At 42.1% G+C, this 24082-nt stretch overlaps 1 protein-coding gene across 21 annotated transcripts in view; it reads left to right on the forward strand.

The window, feature by feature from the left end:
- Nucleotides 1-24082, forward strand: part of LOC127490526 (uncharacterized) — a 451570-nt gene that overhangs the window by 316725 nt on the left and 110763 nt on the right. For 3 of the 21 annotated variants that reach the window (XR_016236420.1, XR_016236399.1, XR_016236426.1), the window contains one exon: nt 13286-13427. The exons of 16 other annotated variants lie outside the window; for them this stretch is intronic. The gene's annotated coding sequence lies outside the window, so the exon portion shown is untranslated. Of the gene's footprint in view, nt 1-5104; nt 5154-13285; nt 13428-24082 lie in introns of those variants that run through there. 2 more of the 21 variants (XR_016236400.1, XR_016236425.1) reach the window with 1 other exon arrangement.

Raw genomic sequence — 24082 nt, forward strand, 5'->3', positions numbered from 1 at the left:
TCTCGATTGTACTTCCGTATTCCTTTGTGTGCTTTATGTATGGATCCTTTTCCATGGTGGTTCGCGCTACTCATCAAGTTCCTGACAATGCCATCTGTCACTGCAACAGGGCAGTGTGCATGCAGTTTTTTTTTTTTTTTTTTTTTTAAGGTTTGTTTTTTTCCTTTCAGGTCAGTGAGAGGGAGTTTAAGTCTAAGAATTGAATGCCTCCCATACATCACATCTATTTCTCCCCAGGATTATGGAATGTTAAGCCTTGAAAGGAAGTGGAAAGATCCTCTCGTTGATCTCTCTGCCTCTACGTAGGATTAACTGGAGGGAACCCTTGAATCACTGCTAGGCTGAGTGTCTGCTCAGGGCTCTGTGTTCGCACAGGGGCATGGATTGTGATACGTAAGCTGAGCCCCTGTGCCCAGGACAGCGATGGAGATTTGTAGACTATCCAAATAAACAATCTCAGGAGTGGGTGCTGAGTGCTTTAACCTAAGTGGGCGTAGGAGGAGTGGCAGTCCAACTCACGTTCCATTAGTGTATTAATTCTGCTTTTCTGCTAAAAGGCAGTACAAAATAATTTTTTCTTCTTTTTTTAAATTTAGCTGAGCATGTCTCTTTTTTAATATTCCAACAGTTATAGGCTGGAAAACATCTGTCTCCTTCACTCTGATGCTTTTGAAATTCATGAATAAAATTTACGTAGCTGTAGGATTTCTCACTACTAACACTTCTGTGAATTTGGACAGAATTGTATCTCCCTCCACTCCAGTGACTTTGCATCATTATGGCTCAGTATAAATGCCCTCACAAATGTAGTCCTGTGTATGGATTAGGAAAGTAAGGTTGCGCAACACGTTGTGGCCAAGAGGTCTACATACATGGTCAGGCTGAGAGCAGATGAGGGTTTGTTAAAACTCTCAAATGAGTCTCAGGGACCAAAGACACCACGGTTTGGAATTTCTCTTCTGACTGAGGTATGGATCAGTTTCTGCAATTTTTCTAAAGTACCCTGTTTTCATTTACAAAGTAGAATAATATCTCCTTTGTACATTTATTGTAAGGATTTAATATCAAAGTACAGCCAAAGCACTGAATACAATGGCAAAGTACAGTAAACATTCACTTAAAAATAGTTCTCTGGAACAAGCATCACCTGATTTGTATAAAGTTTTCCTGCTGCTGGTCTTTGATTTTCTGAGGATATGATGCTGACTTTTAGAATACTTCTCAAACAGAGGCCAAGGGTTAGAGGAGAGCTTAGGTTTGGGGCCTCCCACTTTGCCACAGGCGTTACAACCTGATGATTGTGAGTATGAGCTGTGGTGTTCAGTGGCTTTACTCTTCTCATGGTGTGGCTCATGGTGTGATATCGGTCGAGTCACAACATGTATGAGCTGCCGATGATGTGGAGGAGATGTAGTCTGACCGGGTGTTGTAAGGATGAGGTGGGATGGAGCTTGTGAAGTGCCGGGCCCTGGGTAAGGAACATTCTGCGTGCTTGGGAAAGGCAGCTGTGGCTGTGCCATTACTGTTCCCACTGTTTCTTAAACTCTATTTACTAATTTCCTTTCAGGCTTATGTAAATCAGGGAGCAAGCACTGGGCCAATTCTCAAGGGTAGCAATAAGAGGACGCCAAACAGAATTTCAAATACACATGCATGAGAACTGTCCTGCTGAGTTTCCTGCTGTCCCTAGAGGGCCTGTTAGTGCCTCCACTGCACGTTCTCAGCCCCTGAACCCAGGAAGACCTGCCCTCCTGGGGAGGAACGTTTTGTACAAAAACCCACAACATCATCTTCTTCTGTCCTGTGGCATTTTTACTCACTGCCAGGTGCTACCTGGCATGTGGCTTTGATTGACAAGATTACTAATCCATTGTAATCATATTTTCATAATTAGTCCCTGTGAGGCCCTGGCTGGCTGCTCCTGCACAGGTAAACTCCTGTCTGCTGCACACTGTTTTCACCAACTGTTCCCTCCCCAGGAGGGAGCTGTTGGTCTAGCACCCACAGCTGTTCCTAGGAATTACTTTTGAATTCTTCCTGATCCTCTCCGTTTTTTAGGATCTTGGCTCCTAAGAATCCTTGCCTTATTGAAACTTACAATAAGTGCCTTCAAACCTGAATGGATTCCAGACATGCTTTTAGTTTTTCCATTTTCCTGGTCACACATGGCCCATTCCTCCTCTGCAATTCCTTCCCTTCACAGCCTCCTCACTCCCAATTCCCCGAGGCAAGGGCGAGGGGAAACTTCAAAGGCGGTTCTGAATAAAAGAACACATGGTGGGACATCAATTATTTACCACGCACAGTTTTGGCAGGCAAGGGGGCCTTTCCTTGTTTTTCTTTCTGCAGACTGTGAGAACAGCGCCTTCAGTGGTTGATCCTCTGGCTGCCAAAGGCTGCTGGGCTCCAGCCCTGATTCGAGAGTGGCCAGGGTGACTCTTACTCATTGAGCCCTTGTGTAGATCAGATACCCTGCTAAGAGCTTTCTTGTTTTCTCGTCCTTGCAACAACTTTAGGAAGTGGATTAGGTGTTCTTTCCACACCCCAGGTGAATGAGGGGCCAAAGTACAGAGAGGTCAAGAGATTGGCAAAATGGAAGCAGATCCCAGACTTGAGCAAGGTCTCATTTCTACAGAGTTGCTAGTTGGAACCACCATGCCACACTGTATGGTGACAGTACACTAGAGATACTAGTACTCTGGTACTAGGAGGGGCTGTCTCTGTCTTTGAGAAGAGGCCAATCAGAAGTCTTGAAGGTAGAATACACTTTGGACTCAGGAGACATTTCTTGATGTTTATGGTGATTGTAAAGTAGAAACATGTTTCCTTTGAGTTCTGGCATGGACCAGAGGAGGAAGTGTTACAGGATTAATATAGGACTTGTGGCTTCTATCACTGGGTCCAGGTGCCATTGGATTTATTACGTGGGCTTGTGTTCCTAGACTCTTCAGACTATGACTCCCAGGAGGTCATCTCATTAACTAAAACCATCATGCCACTGGCTCCTTTTCTCATCCACAAAACCCATTCAGCTATTTCTGGAGATCTGTAAGTACTTACACTGATACATTACCATTGGCCCAAAGGAATCTTTACTCAGGGGATGGGAAGCAATTTATTGGGTTAGGTTGAATTCTGTTTGGTTCCCCCCCACCCTTTTTTTTTTTGTTAATAGTTATAGAGTATTTGCCCAATTCCGTACACTCACAGGAGTTTTACAGACATTCTTTAGTCAAATATTTTCATCTGTACTGGGAGACAAGCTTTATTATATCCATTTTACTGGTAAAGAAATTGAGGTTTGGTGAAGTTAAGAAAACTTGGCCTATTAGATAGTAGTTAGAGTCAAAATTTGAACCTGGATAGAAGATCATATTCTTGACATCATTTTGTCATAATGAAGGGTTTATGCATGTGTGTGGAGGGGAGAATGGGGGTGAGTGCAGAAGGAGGCACAAAGGACGGAGGGCTTACAGCCTTTAGTAAAGGATTTGAATCTCATCGTAGATGAGAATATGGAATAATTTTCCTTTCTCTTTGAAGACCTCTGACCCCTTTTAAAACAATGCCTAAAATTTGCATTATTATTACAGTCGTGATTAAGAGTTAATGACTTGGAGGTCCTTGGTGAACACTACAGTTGAAGTTTACCACACATCTGTGATTTGGCACTGAGTTGGTACACTGGCCTCCAATGGCTTACCTTTATCTTCTGAAGTACTCAGAGGTTTGAAAAGTGCATTTAGAAGAAAATGCTCCTGTGGATGGAAGGTTAATTGCTGACTGCTGAGCTAGGTTCTTGGTGAGCTGCACAATGACCAAGGTCAAAATCTCATGGAAAGGATTCCTCACTACAAGTCACTCGGCTGTCAATGAGTACACATACACTACAGTGAAGGAAATGTTATTTTTGTAAAATAATATGTATCATCATCTCAGCAGAGATCCCAGAACTACAGCTCAGGACATCAGAGTTGTTGAGAAAGCAAGGATGTTGATATCACCTGAAAGTCCCAATAGAGAATTGAGACAATCAGCAATTGTTTAGGAAAGTAGGGTGGACAACAGAAGCCGGGTTTTTAACTCGGGTTTGCTTTTGAATACAGTGCCTACTTGGTTTGTGTTGAGTGTATGTTCAAACAAAACTATTTCCTTATAGTTTTAAATGGTCACACAGATTGACCATTGAAATATCTCTGGCCTTACCAAGGATATAAAATGCCACATTAACCTGGATTGTGTTGGCATATACAGGTCCCTTTATTGTGATACACAAGGGGGAAATAAGTAGTAATTGCCTTGCTTCTACACACTGCCTCTTGCACCCTCCTGATTTGCAAAATTAGCCCCCAAGTGTTGATGAGTGTAGCAGGAAGTACCCAATGTGCTTATAAATAATCCCCTCATGTCTTCTGCTCTTGCCTTCGCACACCCCGGTGAAAACCATCTTTTACCATTATTGTCAGTGACCATTTTAGGAATCCAGCAAATCCAACAAAGCTTGTTGTTAGTCTAGTATGTTTCAGACAATGCGCTGACATCCACAGTCACTGGTCGTATGAGCACCCCGGTTAGGGGAGGCACACGTGAAACATTGACATCCCTGAAAAAGGGATTTTTCTCTTGAGATGCCAAAATCTGCAAGTCCTCTGCAGCAGGGCTGTGTTGACTGCCACAGGTGTCCTGCACCCTTGCTAAGCTGAAAATGATTGCCTGATTTCTAAGTGCCATGTCCTGTATCTCTTAAAATCACTTTCCTAGCTTTTGCTTTCTTGAAGTTGCTCAGACATAAACTCATGTGCAACCTTAGGGTCATCAGTGAGGTAGAAGGGGATCAAGGGCATCAGAAATATATATTTATTTACCACATATAATAATTTCTAAGCGTCATCTCCAAATCTTTGACAGGCATGTCAAGAAGCTCAGTATGTATATATGTGTATGTATACGTGTGTGTATGTTTATATATACATATAAATATATTCACAGATATATGCATGTGAATTTACATGCACAAGTATACTGATATGTATATATATATGTGTGTGTGTGCGCAGGAATATGCCCATATGCATGTATTTATGCAATACACATTCTGTCACAGGTGAGTTTGAGGAATATGCTGTGAAAAGAAACTTAAAATTTATGAAACAGGCCGGCGCCGCGGCTCACTAGGCTAATCCTCTGCCTTGCGGCACCGGCACACCGGATTCTGTCCCGGTTGCCCCTCTTCCAGGCCAGCCCTCTGCTGTGGCCAGGGAGTGCAGTGGAGGATGGCCCAGGTGCTTGGGCCCTGCACCCCATGGGAGACCAGGAGAAGCACCTGGCTCCTGCCATCGGATCAGCGTGGTGCGCCGGCCCCAGCGCACCGGCCGCGGCAGCCATTGGAGGGTGAACCAATGGAAAAGGAAGACCTTTCTCTCTGTCTCTCTCTCTCACTGTCCACTCTGCCTGTCAAAAAAAAAAATTATGAAACATCCCAAGCTGAAGATATAAAATGAAGTTCCTGATAATGTCTTAATTCACCTCAAGAGTGTTTCCCAGCTCCAGGAAAGCAGAGGAGTAAGCAACTTGGATACCATAATTACTGAAGTGTCACTGAGCTGTGTGAGTAGACTCCATCATGGAAACACTGAGCATGCTTTGCTTTTGAAATAGAAGTGGTGGTGTTTCTTGGGAAGTCGTGTCTGCTTTCCACAACCGAATCTTTCTTATTAGTTCTTAGCTCAAACGTTACCTCTTCAAAGAGATCTTCCTTTACTCTGAGACTACAGCCATTCTCCCATCCTATTCGGCAGTCTCTTTCTTACTACTCTCTTCCTCTTTAATGATCCTGATCATTGTCTGAAATTATCCTACTTTAAAAATGAATTAATTCATCTATTTATCCTATTTTCTCCCTCTGCCTTCCAACACTCTTACTCTCACTTTCATTCACTCTCACACACTTGGGCACACACACACACACACACACACACACACTTCAGAAGGAAGGCTCTGGGATAACAAGGTTCTGGTCAATTTAGTTTCCATGACCTGAGACAATACACAGTGGAGACTTAGTAAGTATTTGTCGAGTGGGGGAATGAATGAATTCTTCCCGATTGTGTTTGCTAGATGACTGGAGGGTATTAGGCATCCAGCATCTGTCCTCCTAGACCAGTCTTCTCCCTCTTAGGAAGAAAATAATTGGCTCATTAAGAACTGCATCTATATGGGCATCACATTCTGCACTGCAGAGCCAGGCCACCAGGCTTAAAATATTAATAACTAGGGAGCTGGCTGTCCCTGTTCTATTTCTGTGCTAGCCTCAGTGACTCGAGTTGGGAAATATTTGCCCTTTCACTCCTCATCTGTTCCTTCCTGGGGAGACAGGGCAGAATTGTGGGCAGAAATGCCTTGGGAGTTTTTTGACCCATCTCTAGGAAACAGGGGCGGAGTTCCCTGACAGCAGAACCTTAGCTGTGAATTCAGGAGAGACCCTGCTTCTTGCTCAAACCTTGCTCCCCCGTCCATGTGACAGGGAAACTGAGGAGCTGGGGCAGCATCCTTTGACTTCAGGGACACAGAATGTATCCTTATAGACTTAGAGGCTGTCATTTCTCAGTGTCTGGGAAACATCAAGAAAGTCATCTGTTTTTTTTCCCTTTCCATGCCTCTCTTTTTCCTCTGATCATTGCTCAAGTTCCTAGCCCCCAACTCTCAGCCGTTCTGCTTTGCAGAAGGTCTGAAGTCATTCTGCAACTGAAACTTGACATGTTCTGACTGGTGTGAAAAATCAAATGAAGTCTCTGGGTTTAGGTTAATTCATCTTACATAACTCAGTGCAAAAATTAATTCCTGAGCACTTTGTAGCTTATGTTCCATATGCATGATTGTATTGAATCTTTAGAAATTTCTTTTGAAGAATTTGGTGATTTTTCTCCCCATCGTTAGGATGAGGACACTGAGATTCTGAAGGTGACTTTTTCAAGTACATACTGTTAGAAAGAAGCCAGGCTGAAAGAGAAACCTTGGTAGTGAGATTCCTTGGCTAGTATTCTTCCCAGCTGTCTTCTAGAACTCAAGTTGAAATATACAGTCTTAGCTATTGGCCCATTAGTAAAGTGTGATTTTTGTCATTTCACATAGACATTTATTTATTTTATTGTTTAAAAGATTTATTTATTTGAAAGGCAAAGTTACAGACAGAAAGATGAAGAGACAGAGACAGAGATAGATAGAAAGAGAGCTTGCATCCACTGGTACACTCCCCAAATGGTTGCAATTGCCAGGGATGGGCCAGGCTTCAGCCAGCCAAGCCTGGAAATCCATCAGTGTCTCCCATATGAATGGCAGAGGCACGAGTAGTTGGGCCATCTTCTGCTGCTTTCCCAGGAATATTAGCAGGGGGTAAGATTAGAAGTGAAGCAGCTGGGACGCCAACCAACATTCTGATATGGGATGTGGGGACCTCAAGAGGTGGTTTAACGTGTTGCATCACAACCCTGCCCCCTAACATATTAAGGATATAAGCATCCAAGGAGCTCTCTAAATTGTCTAAATTGTCCAAGTAGTGACTTGTATGCGTGTGTGTGTGTGGGGGGGGGGGGAGTAGGGTGGGAATACAACTCTGGACAGAAGAGGGTCAGTTTTGGAGAGATTTCAGATTCAGGAAAATATGGCAAGAGTTTCTTTTTTGATACATTGTGTCTCAGTACACCCCAGGGTTGGACATCTTTTCCATTTCTTTGCTTAAAATGTTTTATCCTATGGGTGGCTGATTTTAAAGTGGAATTATACATGTGATAACTCTTATAGATTGGATAGTTCCATTTGTGTTAGCCAAAGTACTTCAACTATGTAAAACTGTTCCTTTACCTCAAGTACTGTTGTATCATTGGGGCTACTGCTTTTTTCTGTTTTGATGCAAACTAGGGGGGGCTCATCATGTATATGGCATTGTGCTAGGTGTTTGAAGGGATGCAAATAGAAATTAGGCACAAAACTTACTTTCAAAGGGTTTGCAATCTGGCAGAGGAAATAATGTAAGAATTTATATAATGACACTGGAATAGATGAATTATGTTTCACAGTAGATCTGTTAGGACCACGTAGAGTTAACACATTGAAATTGAATTTGATGGGCTAGGGAGCTTTTCAAATGGATCTAGAGTGTGTGTGTGTGTGTGTGTGTGTATGTATATATGATTTATTTATTTGAAAGTCAGAGTTATAGAGAGAGAGAGAGACAAAGAGAGAGAACCTTCTGTCTGCCGGTTTACTCTCATGGTAATTGCAATGACCAGGGCTGGGCCACGCTGAAGCCAGGAGCCAGAAGTCAGGGGAGCTTCATCTGGGTTTCCCACATGAGTGGCAAGGGCCCAAATATTTGAGCCATCTTCTGCTGTTATCCCAGTACATTAGCAGGGAGCTGGATCAGAAGTGGATCAGCTAGGACTTGAACCAGTGCCCTTATGGGGTGCTGGAGTCGCAGTGTCACAATGCTGGCCCCATATTTGGTATTTTTAAAACATTTGTTGTACTTACTTTATTTGAAAGGCAAAATGACAGAAAAAGGGAGAGAGATAGTCTATCTACCGGTTAACTGCCTAAAAGGCCTCAATGGCTGGGACTGGACCAGACCAAAGTCAGGAGCAAGGAACTCCACCCAGGTCTCCCACATGGGTGGCAGGGGCCCAAGCATTTGGGCCACCTTCTGCTGATTTCCCAGGTACATTAACAGTGAGCTAGATAATTGGAGAACCAGTACTCTGATGAGGGATGCAGGCATTGCAAGCAGCAGCTTAACGTACCACAATGTTGGTCTAAGGATGTTTAGTGTACAGTCAGGTATGGGAAGGGCAGCCTAGGCAGAAAGACCTGAGTTAGCAAAGGTAAAGAAGTAAAGCATACAGACAGACTCAGAGAAGAGTGACTTTGACTGTCATTGAGATTCCTTAAAGCAGCATTACCGATAGCTTTTTTGACTGGGGTTATCTGGGTAAAATGCCTTCAAGCCCACTTACCCCACCCAGCCTATCCATAGGAATTCCATTGATACACGTGTGCACACAGAGGAGCTTTCTAATTCTGCACGATATCAAAACTGTTTAGTGAAATACTGAAGTAGAGTGCCTGGGAAACTCCATTGTGGTGGTAATTACAGCGTATGACTACCTGATTTTGGTCCCCTTCCTCCTTAGTGGGTTCCCAATGAAAAATACTCAGTCATGGTATAGTTATTTGTGGAATTGCTCATAATCAGCTCTTGAGATTTGAGGAAAGGACAGGGATTTTGGGGTCATTTCAAGACCTGTCCTTGTGATACTTTGGTAGGCCGTGGACCATACTTTGAGGAATAGTGATCTAGGAGGCTGCCAAAAAATAAAATAGCCAGAGGGTATATTATAGAGACTTTGTCATGCCTGGCTGAAGAGTTGTTATTAGTTGGTACCTAATTGTATTTGAAGATATTAGATCAGAACTGTAAAAAAGTTTTGAGGTTTTATTTTTTGCAAAAAAAATTATTTGAAATGTAGAGTTACAGAGAGAGAGGGAGAGGCAGAGAGAGATCTTCCATCAGCTGGTTCACTCCCCAAATGAGTGCAACAACCAGGGCTGGGCCAGGCTAAAGCCAGGAGCTTTATCTTGGTCTACCAAATGGGTGTAGGGATCCAAGTACTTTGGCCATCCTCTGCTGCTTTACCAGGCTTGTTATCACAGAGCCAGATCAGAAATGGAGCAGCTGGGACATGATCTGCTGCCAATATGAGGTGCTAACTTGAAGACAGCGGCTTGACCTCCTGCTCCACAGCCCTGGCCCCAAGGTTTTATTTTTAAGGAAGTTTTAGGAGGAGTGGAGCATGGAGAGATTGGAGTGAACATGATAATTAAGAGAGAGGTGATGCCTGTGGGGACTGAGATGAGGAAGCAGGTGACAGCAAACTGGAAGACTCAACAGACTTGGCAAATTAAGTGGATATAAATTGCAAGAAGATGGTGCAAAAGACTGGGATTGCATGGCTGGTTGTTTGATGAATAGGGTGCCATAAGCACCAGTTAGCAAGTTGGGAGAAAAATTATTTTTCAAGGGAAAACAATAAATGGAAAAAAAAGATTGCTGAGAAATTTGGAATCTAAGAAAATATTTCAAAAAATCTGAAAAATTTCAGTGAACCATAAGGTAAGAGTTTAACATTTTCCAAACAAACTTTTGTCACAACATTTTGGTTAACTTTAGAGGGCAGATGCCAATCAACAAAATAATACTTTGCTATGATGAATGTAACTTACATAGGTACTAAGGTTATGCAAACACAGGACAGATCAGGGAGTACCTTTTCCACCTCTACCATGTAATAGATGGAAGCATCAATTTCTTCTTGGTACTCTCTTGGTATTGTATGTATGTATGTATGTATGTATGTATTTCCAGGCATTTTATAATTGCAACTGTAGGAGCATAGCATTTCTTCCCCAACAACCTGCCCTCCCAACTACATTCCCACCTCTCTTCCTCCTCCTTCTCCTATTCCCAGTCTTTTTTTTTTACTATGATCCATTTTTAATTAACTTTATGCACCAAAGATTAACTCTATTCTTCTTAAAGAGTTCAGCATTTTGTAGGAGAGAAGAAAAAAGAAAAGGAGAGGAGAGGAGAGGAGAGGAACCCAAAAAACTCCCTGGTCCTTAAGAGTCCAGTCAAGGACTGTTCAATGTTATTGCATCTCAGAGTTAATTTTTCTTTCTTTTTTCTTTTTTTCTCCCTCTCCCTCCCTCCCTCTCTCTCTCTCTCAACTTAATTATCTTTAAAGAAGAACCCAAGAATGACACATCTTTTGAGAGTACTTAGACTTAATTATAATACAACCCTTTGAGGACAGAGGTCCTGCATGGGAAGTTAAAGCACAGTGACTCCTATTGTTAATTTAACAATTAACATTCTTATGTATGAGGCCAGTGATCAATCAAGGCTCATGATATGAACTGCCTAGGCTATGGAAAACTTTTGAATCCACAACTCCTTCAGTATTTCAACAAGGCAATAAGCAAAGTGGAAGTTCTCTCCTCCCTTCAGAGAAAAGTATATACTTCTTTGGTGGCTGCTTCTTTCCACTGCAGTCTTACCCACAGTGAGACCCACAGAAGTCCTTAATGTAGAACATTTTTTTGCCTCAGTGTCTTGGCTTTTCATGACTGAAATGCTACCATGGACTTTTCAGCCAGACCAGAATGCCTTAAGGGCTGATTCTGAGGTCAGAGTGCTACTTAAGATGATTGTCATTCTATGGGTCTGCTGTATGGACTGCTTCCTATGTTGGAACATTCACTCCTTTTTATTTCTATTATTACCAAACACTTAGTCCTATTTATCTGATCACTTTAACACTTAATCCTATCTATATGAGACTTTAACCCTTAATCCTATCTCTATGATCACTTTTAACACTAAAATCACTTTAATACTCAGCGTAAGGGGATTTGAGGTCCCATGGCAAGTTTTTAAGCTGTACCCATAGAATTAAGTCTGTAGGGATGTTTGCAGAACCATATTGCTTTAGTTTCAAACTTCATACATTTCACAATTACAACTTTAGGAACATGGTGATTGTTTATAACATGCCCACCCGCTCACCCACTCTCCCACCCCCACACTTAAATTCTCACTCCACTTCCTTCTCCTTCTCTTATTTTCACTCCTATTTTTTACTAAGATCTATTTTTAATTAACTTTATACACCTATGATTAACTCTATGTTAAGTGAAGAGTTCAATAAATAGTATGGAAAAAAATAAAACTGTTCCTCAACAGCAAGACAAAGGCTGTTGAAAGTCATTGCTTCTCAAAATGCCAATTTCAGTCTTACAGACTGCTTTTTGGGCATTCTATTAGTTATTACAGATCACGGAGAACATATGGTATTTGTCCCTTTGGGACTGACTTATTTCACTAAGTATGATGTTTTCCAGATTCATCCATTTTGTTGCAAATGATCAGATTTCTTTTTTTTTAACTGTTGTGTAGTATTCCATGGTACATATCCCCAGATTTCCTTATCCAGACTTTAGTTGATGGGCATTTGGGTTGATTCTATATATCTGCTATTGTGAATTGAGCTGTGATTAACATGTGGGTATAGATAGCTCTTTCATATTCTGATTTCATTTCCCTTTGGTAAATTCCCAGGAGTGGGATGGCTGGGTCCCATGGTAGGTCTATATTCAGATTTCTGAGGTATCTCTATACTGTCTTCCATAGTGGCTGTACCAGTTTACAATCCCACCAACAGTGGATTAGGGTATGTTTATCCCTACACCCTTGCCAGCATTTGTTATTTGTTGATTTCTGTATGAGAGCCATTCTAATCACCTCCCCTTTTTCAGATATTAATTTCACCCCATGTAATTTAGAGCATCCTGTTGCTATTCTGCCACCTTAGAACCCCCTTTTTTTTTTTTTTTTTTTTTTTTTTTTTTTTTTTTTTTTTTTTTTACTGAAGGGTCTCTAGAAGATATGAAGTCCAGAAATTCAAAAGGATAACCATCAAACTTCTCAGAATGGCTTTACCTGCCCAATGGAGATGGTGGAACTGGTTGCTATGTTTTGAAAGAGCCTGTCAGCATCACTGTCACACAATCCCAGGGGCACCATTCACTTGGATGAGTGATGTCTTCTGGACTTGTGCATCATGTCAGCCTCAATTCCTGTTGAACTGCCTCTTCCTTATCTAGTAATAATTTGATTCCTCTTTGCATTTAAGAAACAGAAGAGTTCTAAGGGACAGTGCCATTTGGTCATAGTTAGTACTCAAACCTTTACCCTCTACAGGTCTCTGTTCCCATTACTTTAATTGCCATATGATATTGCTTTGTCTGTGTTCATAGGTTTGTTTTCCCTACTAGGCTACTCAAAAATAGAGCAGAAAAGAATGACAGTCTAGGAAGATGTCCCTTTGTGTCTTAGGAGGAAGACACAGGCTGAAAGGAAGAGAAAGGGAAGTCAGGTTTTCTTAAGTAGTAATTGGCAAAATGCCCAAAGCATCCGTGTAGCTGTGTTGAGGGGATAAGTTTTAACCTGGTAAACCCTGGAATATCCAAAGTTTTTTTGTTGGAGACAGAGAGTTGTGGCTCACAGGGAAATGAAAAACAGACATAGGTCATGAGCTTAGTTTGATGTGGATTTCTTCCTTGAATAAACTTCTTTTAACTTTCAAATGCCTTTGAGAAAGTTTATAATCAAGTTCTAAAAAGTAACTCAAGCTAAGTGTGAATGAATTCATCAAATGACAGTTTTCCCTGCTAGCCACCTGGGAGAATGGCACTGAAGTGATGAATGGGTGAATTGGAAGACGATAAGAAGGTTACCTATGTGGGAGGCGACAGGCAGCAGAAATGAAGAGGTGTGCCAGTGAAAAAAAGGAAGACTTGGGAAATTCATTCAGGTGTCAGGTAAGCAAAAGTAGTCTTGCCTACTTAACAATTTGATAAGGGTCCTACCTCCTGGCCAGGAAGTGTTGACAACTGTACTACCTCTATCTGATGCAGGTATATGCCTTACCAGCCTATTGCCAATTTACTTTTCCAAACACCTTGTGGCTGTTTCCTTGGGAAAGCCACAGAAGTGCTGAAAACTTGCCTTCTTTAGGTAATGAAAAGGGAGAGCCAAAGGTGATTCTTCGCTCATGAACAGCAAAGAAAAATTAAGCCTGCCAGTGGTTCACAGTTTAAAGGAAGCTTTAAGGAATGCATTAGTAAATGCTGAATGTGTGCGCCCAAAAGGAAATAAAAGGTTAGGTTCCTGCGAGTCCCTGGGGAACATTTATAACTGTACAGAAGAGAACTGTCATAAATAATGACTCTGTTGATGTTATAACCTGCAACCATGCTATGTTGCTTCCTTAGGATTTCCAACATTAAATTTTTTTTTCCTTACAAGTTGAAGAAAGAAATGGTATCAAATAATGGTGGGGGTCATCAGCTCTTGGGTATTTTCACAAATCTATCTGATCACATGGTTTAAGCCATGATCTCCTTTCCTGCATTTTGGAACAGGACGTGTAGTGTTGGTGTCTGACCAACAGGTAGCACATGCGTCTGGTTCATAGAAGATACGAAAGTGTTGAAGGAGATTAGATATTTTTCTGGAAGTTAGGGCTTGAGAGAGTTCACAAAGACTCTGGAGAAGAAGTAGAATGGGACAAATAGAAATTGATGCTTTGGTTGGCACTTGATCTCATGCTGAAAGCAAGATTGACAAGCTCTTTCTCTAGATCATAGAAAACCATGAGACCACTATGAGTGAGAAAACCCAGTGCTTGGGAGCCTGCTGGTCAGTAAGCGAGGCTGATGAAGTCCTACCCAGACACGAAAGAATTGCAGTCATCATGATGAGGAAGGAAATGCAGCTAGCAGCTCTTAAAACTCTCAACTGAAAGTGAGAACATCACTTCCACTCAGGATTCTTTGATTAAAGTCAGCCGTGCAGTCCTAGTGTAGTCTTGTGCTCAGGAGGAGAATAGAAGTATTCTCTGAAGTTCTCCAGAATTACTTCAAGTATCTTTTAAGTGATGAATGCTGGGGGCATTTCTACCAACCTGAGGCTGGGGAGATGAAAATCTGGAATGGTTGGCTAATTCTCCAAGGAGAGATCCTGGTGGAAAAGGAATCTGATGTAGAGGGAAGTAGAACTGTGTGAATGAGATAAGTTAAGTTTGTATAGTATATTGTTTAAGGTACTGGATCCAGTTGTACCTGAAACTACCACTAAGTTCTGAGTTAAGGGAAATAATATAACCTGTCTTTTGGTTTGGAAGTCCAGTTGAGTTTCTATCATTATTTAAAAGTTTTTGTCTGATATAATGCTGACAAGAAACAACTATATTTCTGAATTTTCAAATACTTATTGTTCCTTGGCACATGATGTACTTTTCTGTTTTAACACTTGTACTGTTCCTTCTGCTGAAAATATCTTCCTTTCTTTTCCTTCCATCCAGTAGCCAAAATGTTACTTCTACTTCGGTGTACATTTTGTTACCACCTCCTCTGCAAAGTGCTTCCTGATGTATGTCCCTCACCCATCCTCAGCTAACATCACTCTTTTTCTCCTCTTTTCAGCAATAAACTTGAACTTTGCTTGCAATACTTGTTGCACTCTGTCTTGTCATAGACAAGAATTAAGAAGCAGGTACAGTATTTTGGATGTTTTGCATTCCTGGGTGCATAAGTTCTTTTATTCCTCAAACAATCCCTTGGATCAGGCACCGTTGTCTATCTTGCATGTAAGGAAAGGCAATTGAAGAAAAATCCAGTGATTTCTCTTAGATCTCAAAGCTGAGTTTAGAACCCAGATATTCTGATTGCATAGCTCACGGTACTCACTGTAGTTACTTGGAAACCTGGCTTGGCTCCTCACTGTTTCCTGTCTTCTAGAAAGCCTGGAGTCAAGTGGAGGATTATACCTCGCAGGCATATGTGATCCTACAGCCTGCAATTTGGGTGTTAACTGCATTCCTACCTTCATCCTCATGTTAGTTCTTTCTCAATTTCTTCACCCACTTATTCTAAGTTGTCTTCTATCTTATTTGTAGCATTTGCATTTTTGGTAAGCCACCTCAGTCCCTTTTAGGTTGAAAATAATAAATCCATGAAAACAAGAAAAAATGCTAGATTTTGAGTTCTTTAAGTATAAGGGCCAACTTTATTTACTTTATTTTCCATCAGTGCCAGAACTAGAGCCCAGAAGATGTATCTGGAATTTACTTGGAATGAAATCTCCAGATTTTAAGTATTAAGGAGTACTGGATACAGGGAAACATTCTGTGGTGTCACTGTGCCCCCAAGTTTTTATGGGGCACAGGCGATGGAGAAGAGGCACCTGCTCTTTCCTGTACCAGAGAGAATAAAGTAAGACATTTTGCTGCAGTAGCGAAGAATTCGCTTTGCTGTCTCGCTTTCTGGAGAGCTGAATATTTTATCATCAGCGACACTCTGAATTCCTTGTGGAGACTCGAAACAGCAGCTAGAAAACTATTTTTGAGTCAGGAAAAACTGGGATGCTGACTGGCAAGAAGAGCTGGAGGTGTCTTTCATTACCGCCCTTCAGGTGTGTGACTTGTTGGTAGGGAGGCAAAGAATGCAGCGGGAGCCACCTGCTCAGTGTGTTCCGTGCTGTGCCCTCCTCAGAGAATAATTGGGAACTCGTTTTCTTCTATTGTTAAACATTGCTTGGTAAGGGCAGACACAACTTAGATGGAAATGTCCATGTGAATGCTCACTTGCAGCTCTGATTAGGAAAGTGGCCATGTCTGATGAGCTCCAAAGAGGAAGCAGCAGCTTGGAGGAAGCAGCTCTTTGCAGAACTGCTAGAGAGCAGGGGGAGAGATCAGGCACAGACTCAGTCCGAGGGCACCATTCAGCATCATCTCTTATATTTCCTCTTCTCTCTCTGACATGATTCTACTGATCTAGTACTTTCCAAAATTGTTGCAGCATTCATTTTGACTCAAAAACAGTTCCTGCACGCCCACCATGTGCTAGGCACTGTGCTGGATCCTGGGCACTGAGAAGGCATAGAAAAACTGCTCTGAGTAAGTAAGTTTGTCATCTGGGGCAAGATTGTTGCTAGTCTTTTGAGCACAGTTGGCTGACAGGGATCAGTAAACACCAAAATAGCGTTATAGAGCAATTTGCATGGAGAATGTTGACTTACGTATGTATATGTGGTGAAGAGGAAGGTATGTGGTGACCCACTTAAAAGTTGTTCTCTTGTACTCATGTTTTGAAAGACTCAACTTTGAAGTAAATTGCTCTCTTTATTTAGTCTTAGGCCAAATAAAAATATGTCAGCAACTAAACAGCTGACTGAAGTTCAGGTATTATACACAGGCAGTATGGATTGGAATGTTTATCTTTTTATTAATTTTTATTTTCATTTTATTTGAAACACAGATAAAGAGACAGAGATACACAGAAAGAGATCTTCCATCTGCTGGTTCAGTCTTCAAGTGCCTGCAGTGAATGGTGAGGGCTGGACTAGGCTAAAGCCAGCAGCCCAGAACTTAATCCCGGTTTCTGAAATGTATGGCAGGGACCTGAGTGCCTGAGCTGTCATCTGTTGCCCCTCAGGGTGTGTGTTAGTACAAAGCTTGATTGAATGCAAAGCCCCAGATACTGATCATGGACAATGCAATCTTTATCTTAACAGCTGCATCAAACACTTGCCCTGGGTTCACTCTTTCTTTTTTTGTTTCTCAAAGATGTATTTATTTATTTATTTGAAAGTCAGAGTTATACACAAAGAGAAGGAGAGGCAGAGAGAGAGAGAGAGAGAGGGAGGGAGGGAGGGAGGGAGGGAGGGGTATTCCATCCGATAGTTCACTCCCCAATTGGCTGCAACAGCCGGAGCTGTGCCAGTCCGAAGCCAGGAGCCAAGAGCCTCTTTCATGTCTCCCATGTAGGTGCAGGGGCCCAAGGCCTTGGGCCATTTTCTACTGCTTTCCCAGGCCATAGCAGAGAGCTGGATTGGATGTGCAGCAGCAGGGTCTCGAACTGGCGCCCATATGAGATGCCAGCACTTCAGGCCAGGGAGTTAACCTGCTGCACCACAGCGCCAGCCCCCTGGGTTGTTTCTTATGATTTTATAACTCTGTTGTTCTATGAGGGCATCAGAAAATTCATGGAAAAAATGGAATTAAAAGAGAAGTTTATTTTGGTACAAAACAGTTTGGAAACACATGCATAGTTTTTTCCTAATACATATTTTCCATGAATTTTTCTAAGACCCCTTGTATGTACAGTGTACCGTGTTCTCTTCCTCTTTCTCTTTATTGTCATTCTTCTCTGTCTCTAAGTCTCAGCCTTTTTGACCCATATGTTCCCAGAGGTAGGCGAGTCCTTTCAGTATTTTCTTCTTCTTTTGAACTTCCTGTTTGGATCAGTAGAGCTAATCCTGAATGTGAGAGACAAGAACCTTGGCAATGGGTTCCAGCCATCCAGGCTGCCTACTTAAGATTAAGAGGAGCAAAGTATGTTTTTTCTGTTATGAGCACAGTATGGAAAAACACCTGTGCCCTTTCATGCAAATTGAGAGTATTTGTGGGTGGTGAGTTGGAAGAAGATTATAAAGTCTATCCTTCTCACAGGATATTAGTAAGACTTGGTAGGCATTTGGTGCAATGGTTAGGACCGTGCCTGGAATGCTCTCGTCCCATATTGGAGTGCCTGTGTATGAGTTCCACTTCTGCTCTTGACAGCTTTTTTCTCATATGTACCCTGGGAGCCAGGGTCGCAATAACCATAAGGATGAAGTTCCTGGTCCTAGCTATGGCCCTGCCCAGCACCAGCTATTGTGGGCTCTTGGGGAAGTCAAGCAGTAAGTGGGGATCTCTGTGTCTCCATCTAATAAAAATATATACACATACCTCAATTGTACAATAACCAGAGGTTTAAGGAATGCTGTTAGTTGTTTGGTCACTCAGGGTTCTGATAGAAAAAGGGTGAGTTTAATAGAGGCAGGAGTAAGGGACACCAACAAGGGGTGATGCAGCACTTGAGGGTTAGCAGCATTTAGAAGAAATTGTCATCCTTAGTCTTCAAAGATCAAGGGGAGGAAGGAGTTACTGGAACCTGGAGAAACTCCAGTAGGCACTGTGGCCTCTGATAGAGGTATCCCAGAGGAAGGAACATATAAAATACTATGACCTAACTCCATGATTTCTTTCTGGTTCCTCTGATTGACCCAACATGCTATAAGTTAGAGCCACAGGCTTCTGTTAATTCCCTTGATAAAGTCCTCTTCCTGGGGCACAGAACCAGATAAAGATTATATAGTGGCTCTTGAGTGATGAAAGGAAAAATATCTATAATGGGAAATTCTCTATAGTAACCTATAGGGAAGTGAAGCAATATACCAAAAAGGCAACTGGGTTATAAATGAGAAGATGTTAGTTTTGGTATCAGCTCTGCTGTTTGTTAGTCATTTGGACTTCATCCTTCTGAGCCTCAGTTTTGTCACCTGTAACATGGGAAGACACATCCCTTGTCTTACTGGGCTAAGTGACTTACCAGGCTGCACTTTTAGGACAACTCTCTTTAAAGGAAGAGGTCATTATGAAAACCCATTAGCAATGCAGTTGCATTTAATCACATTGATTTTTGTGTTGGGTGGAGGTATGATTTAAAAAAAAATTTTTTTAATTTAATAAATGTGAATTTACAAAGTGCAGCTTTTGTATTGTTGTGGCTCCCCCCCCCCACCTCCCTCCCTCCCGCGGCCCTCCCCCTCCCACTCCCTCTCCCATCCTGCCCTTCATCGAGTTTCATTTTCAATTACCTTCATATACAGAAGATCAATTTAGTATATACTAAGCAAGGATTTCAACAGGCTGCACTCACACAACCGCGCAAGGTATAGGGTATTGTACGGCTAGTAGTGTTGTCTTTAAATTTCATAGTAAAACACATTAAGGACAGAGATCCTATGTGGGGAGCATGTACCCAGTGACTCCCATTGTTGATTTAACAATTGGCACTCTTATTTATGACGTCAGCAATACCCCGAGGCTCTTGCCATGAGCTGTCTAGGCTATGGAAGCCCCTTGAATTCACTGACTCTGAACTTGTTTAGTCAAGATCATATCACAGTGGAGGTTCCTTCCTCCCTTTGGAGAAAGGTGCCTCCCTCCTTGATGGCCTGTTCCTTCTGCTGGGGTCTTGTCCACCAGGATCTTTCATTTAGCTTGTTTTTTTTTGCCACGGTGTCATGGCTTTCCATGCCTGTGAGACTCTCATGGACCTTTTAGCCAGATCTGAATGTCCCAACGGTTGATTCTGAGGCAGGAGTGCTGCCATTCTATGAGTCTGCTGTGTGTCCTGTTTCCCCTGCAGGATCATTCTCTCCCTTTTAATTCTATCCTTCATTATTTGCTTACACTCGTCTTATTTGTGTAATCTCTTCGACACATACCCTATCTTTTTGATCGGTTGTGTATTTATACTTATCACTTTACCAAGTGCGCTGGCATTGGTACATGCCTCCTTGATAAGACTGAGTTGAAATCCCCTGGCACATTTCTAGTTGGTGGAGGTAAGATTCTACCTGTGCTTTTGGAGCAAAGCAGAAATGGCACGCCCGTGTTGACCTCAAAGTGTTTCTACTTCTGCTCTAATAGGTGCTCTGCTGATGCTCGTCTTACTTGTTCAATGTGCAAAGGAAAGATGACAGTCGGAGCCCTTCACCGAGGAGAATGTAAGGATTAACTCTACCTATATGTCTCCTCTGGGCCACATGGAGACTTTTTCTTTTTTTAGTTGGGAGCAGCACATACCTGTTGGCTCCATTAAAACTGAGGAGAGAGCAACCATGGTAAGTGCTCTCTGCATTTGCTAACATAATTAGTCAATACTTGGGCCTCATCACCAGGTATTAAAAATTTATCATCACATATTTTATACTCAGAGAAGTTAATTCCTTTTAGGATATCTTCTGGGCCTATGAGCCTTCGCTGAGAACTGCTCAGCAAGCCCTGGCAGCCATGTTGTTATTCTGTGACCCTGTTAGGTGATTTCGTAGACACCTGACCGGACAGTCTCTCACCTGGCAGGCCGCTGGTCTGTTGGTTGTTTGAATTTAAGTCAAACTTGGCAGCTGGGGTGCTATTGTCTGCCAAGTTCATAGTGGGGGGGTGGGCAGAGGAGCAGTCTGCTGAGACAGAATGGAGCAGATATACAAGGTGATGAGGTAGAAGCAAATCACAAGTAAGGCACATGTGTGAGAATGAGCAGGCCAACACCTTAGGTTCCTGGAAGCTTTTAGTGTGGTTCTGTCAATTTCCGAGATCTCACTGCTGTGAGATCACCTCTGCCCCTGCCTGGCCTGTTTCTGATACTAGGAGCAGAGACACATGTTTATGGGTAGAGGATGCCCTTGGGAATGTGGGGAGAAGCCTGGGCTGACAACCTCTTGTCTTCTTGTGTCTTGCTCTTGGTCTCTTCAGAGAAAACCCTTTACCCAGAAAAGGGAAGGTCATGGCCACAGCTCCCATGGGTCCTCCTCAAAATTCGAAGCAGGAGAGGATCCCTCCAGCCCAGTGATTCTTCCAACTTCACAATTACACGAAATTACCAATAAAAAGCCTTCCTGCCATGAAACAGTGTGAACTTATCTACCTCCTGAGCATATTTACAATCAACAGCTTTAGAGTATCAATTAGATTCTCTGCACATGACTTCAGCCTCTCTTTTAAACACCCACACTTTATGACTTTGTGCACTCAGAGCAACAACAGAAATTATCCTTTAATTAAACAAACCAACCCTATACCTTTCTCAAGTATTTGTGCACATACACTCACCTCAGGTGGAGAAGCGTCTCATGGGGTTTGCACTTCATCCAATAAAAGTCATCTATTCAGCTCATTCTTAATATCCTTAATAATAGTAATAACAATCTCTTCATATGTTCATATATTTTCTGGCTACAAAGTATTTTCTTTATCTACCTTAACAGCTCCTACAAGGTAGAGTTACCAGAGACCATTCACTCCACTTTATTTTTATTTATCAATGATACCTTCCATTTACAGGGAGGCATTCTGTTAGCCACTCTTCAACAGGATCATCTTCTTAATTTTATTTAACTTGCAATTTCTGGTCTTCTTCACTAGGCAAATTTTTTATTAAAAATCCTTTTCCTCATAGTAAGTCTTCGGTGTACTGATAATCTATTAATCCATGATTCACTTAAAAATATTTATGTGGAAGGCAGAGCGACAGAGGTATACTCTGTCAGCCCCCAGACGCCAACAACTGCCTACAGCTGGCTAGGCCGAACTTGGGAACTCGATTCACGTCTCCCACATGGGTGGTCTGAGCCCAATCACTTGAACCATTACTGTTGCCTCCTAGGATACGCAGTGGCAGGAAGCTGGAGTCAGAAGTTAAGAGAATGGGATTGAACCGAGGCATTCTGAACTGGGACGTGTCTTTATTGATATCTTAAATGCTAGGCCAAATAAACTGCCTCCTCCCCAACATTTAATTCATTTAACAAACTTTAATTAACTGCTTTTTATTACGTTTACATTATGTGGGATATTTTTCCTATTTTAACTGATAAGTTCTTACAACAAATCTCTCAGAGAAATGTGACAATTCCCTTTTTATAGAAGAAAACAACTCTCAGAGATTGCTCTGCTCCAAATTACCAAGTGATGAGGAATGCCAGAGTTGAATTTAAACTATCTGATTTCAAATCTGGGCTCTTTCCATTGCATTAAAACAAAACAAAGCAAAACAAAAACTAGAACCAGGAGTGAATCACTACTGCCTGGAATAGTTCTTGTGGAACTTAAACAGCTTTCTCTGTAGTCCTCTTTGCATGTGCCATAGGGCTTCCTCATTCTTATTAAGTGAGTGGTGAGTCACTCCCTGGGAAAAGCTAGAGGAGGTACTGTGGGCCACCTTTATTATCTCTGCAGAAATGGAGGAGTGGGCTAAAGAGGGTGTGGACATAGAGCTGTGTGTCCAGAGACAGGGCTCAAGAATGCTCCTTGCTGGGAAAGGTGGGAGTGGGTGAGGAGAGGAAATGGGGAAAGATGGCCAGGTGGTGAGAAAAATATGGAAGAGTAAGACCAGGATGGAGTGAAGTGCCTTGAAGCATGCAGGCTAGTGACTGACAGTGAGTCAGCATAAAGCAAGGAGTAAGACTCAGGGTGATGAGGGTTAGGTCAGGCTAGCAATTTCCGTCGTGGTTTCATTGGGGGCTAGAAATAAAAACCTCATCATTAACCAAACACAACACTAACATGAAGAGGTGAAATAATTTATTCTTAAATAACAGGCTGACCTATTCAGGATTGTAATTTTAATGTAAGACTAACCTTTGAAAATAGATCAAGTGATATAAATTATTAAGGAGAAGACATTCATCAGATAGATGGTGTCTATTAGTAATTTTATGCATGAAGAGTTTCCTTCTGAAGTACAGTTGCAGCTGCCACCGCACAGAAAAAAATGAAGATCCCAGTTACCCTTTCGTGACATGTTCGGCTGATTTTAATCAGTATTGCTCCTGTCAAATGAAATGAAAAGACTGAAATATGATCTCTCCTGTGGATGTACACTCACAGCCTCCCACCTCCTTCTATGCAGCTGCACTGGGAGTCTTGCTGGTGCTGAGGAAATGGAGACACACATTGCAAGCCGTTTTTTTTCCTTTCTATGAGGGGTGCATATAGCAAACAGCTGGTCCAAACACAAAATATTTACTGAGAATCTTGTGACCAGTACTGGGCTAAGTGTTATGTGGGGGGACAGAGAAGGGCACAAAAGTTGAAGACAGCTCTTCTCCTAAGGAGTTTAATGTCAAGACCAGAGAGAGATTTGAATTAAGTAGAACCTTGCAGTTCTTACAGCTAGATGAGTCTGTGCAGCTTGCTAAGTCTCCTTGAGCCTCAGTGGCCTTGCTTTTTGAGGAGTCATGGGATGATGTCTGGAAAGGACATTTTATCGTGCTTGGCATTCAGGAATGCATAGAATCATATAAAATAGCTAATGGTTATTACTATTTTATTTTCACTTCTGACTGAATTTGGGGTGTGGATGCTTTTTTTTTTTAATAAAAAACCACACAGGATCTTTCCTTTAAATATTTACAGTTCATGCTTTGTGTAATTTAAAAATTTTCTTTTCATTTGAAAGAGAGATCTTTCACTTGCTAGTTTATTCCTCAAATGCCAACCATAATCAGGGTTGTACCAAGCTAAGCCAGAAGTCTGGGATTCAACCTGAGTCTCCTACAGGAGTGGCAGGGACCTCAGTCATTATCTGCTGCCTCCGGAGATGCACATTCATGGAAAGCTGGGTGGGAAGTGGAGGCGTTGGGACTTGAACCAGGCACTCGGATATGGGATGCAGGCATCCCAAATGTTGTCTAAACTACTGAGCCAAATGTTCACTCCAGGGTTCACCTCTTTGAGGAAGCTGCAAGCAGATGGTAAATAATGCAGGCTGTAGAGAAAGACGTCGTAGAGTAAATGGCGTGGGGAGCCATCAGAGGATTAGTGCTTGGAGAGGGAGTGTTTCTGCTGGCTGTAGGCAGTAG

Source organism: Oryctolagus cuniculus, chromosome 6 (assembly GCF_051225735.1).
Source record: "Oryctolagus cuniculus isolate XC-2025 breed Fujian yellow rabbit chromosome 6, ASM5122573v1, whole genome shotgun sequence".
Classification (NCBI taxonomy): Eukaryota; Metazoa; Chordata; class Mammalia; order Lagomorpha; family Leporidae; genus Oryctolagus; species Oryctolagus cuniculus.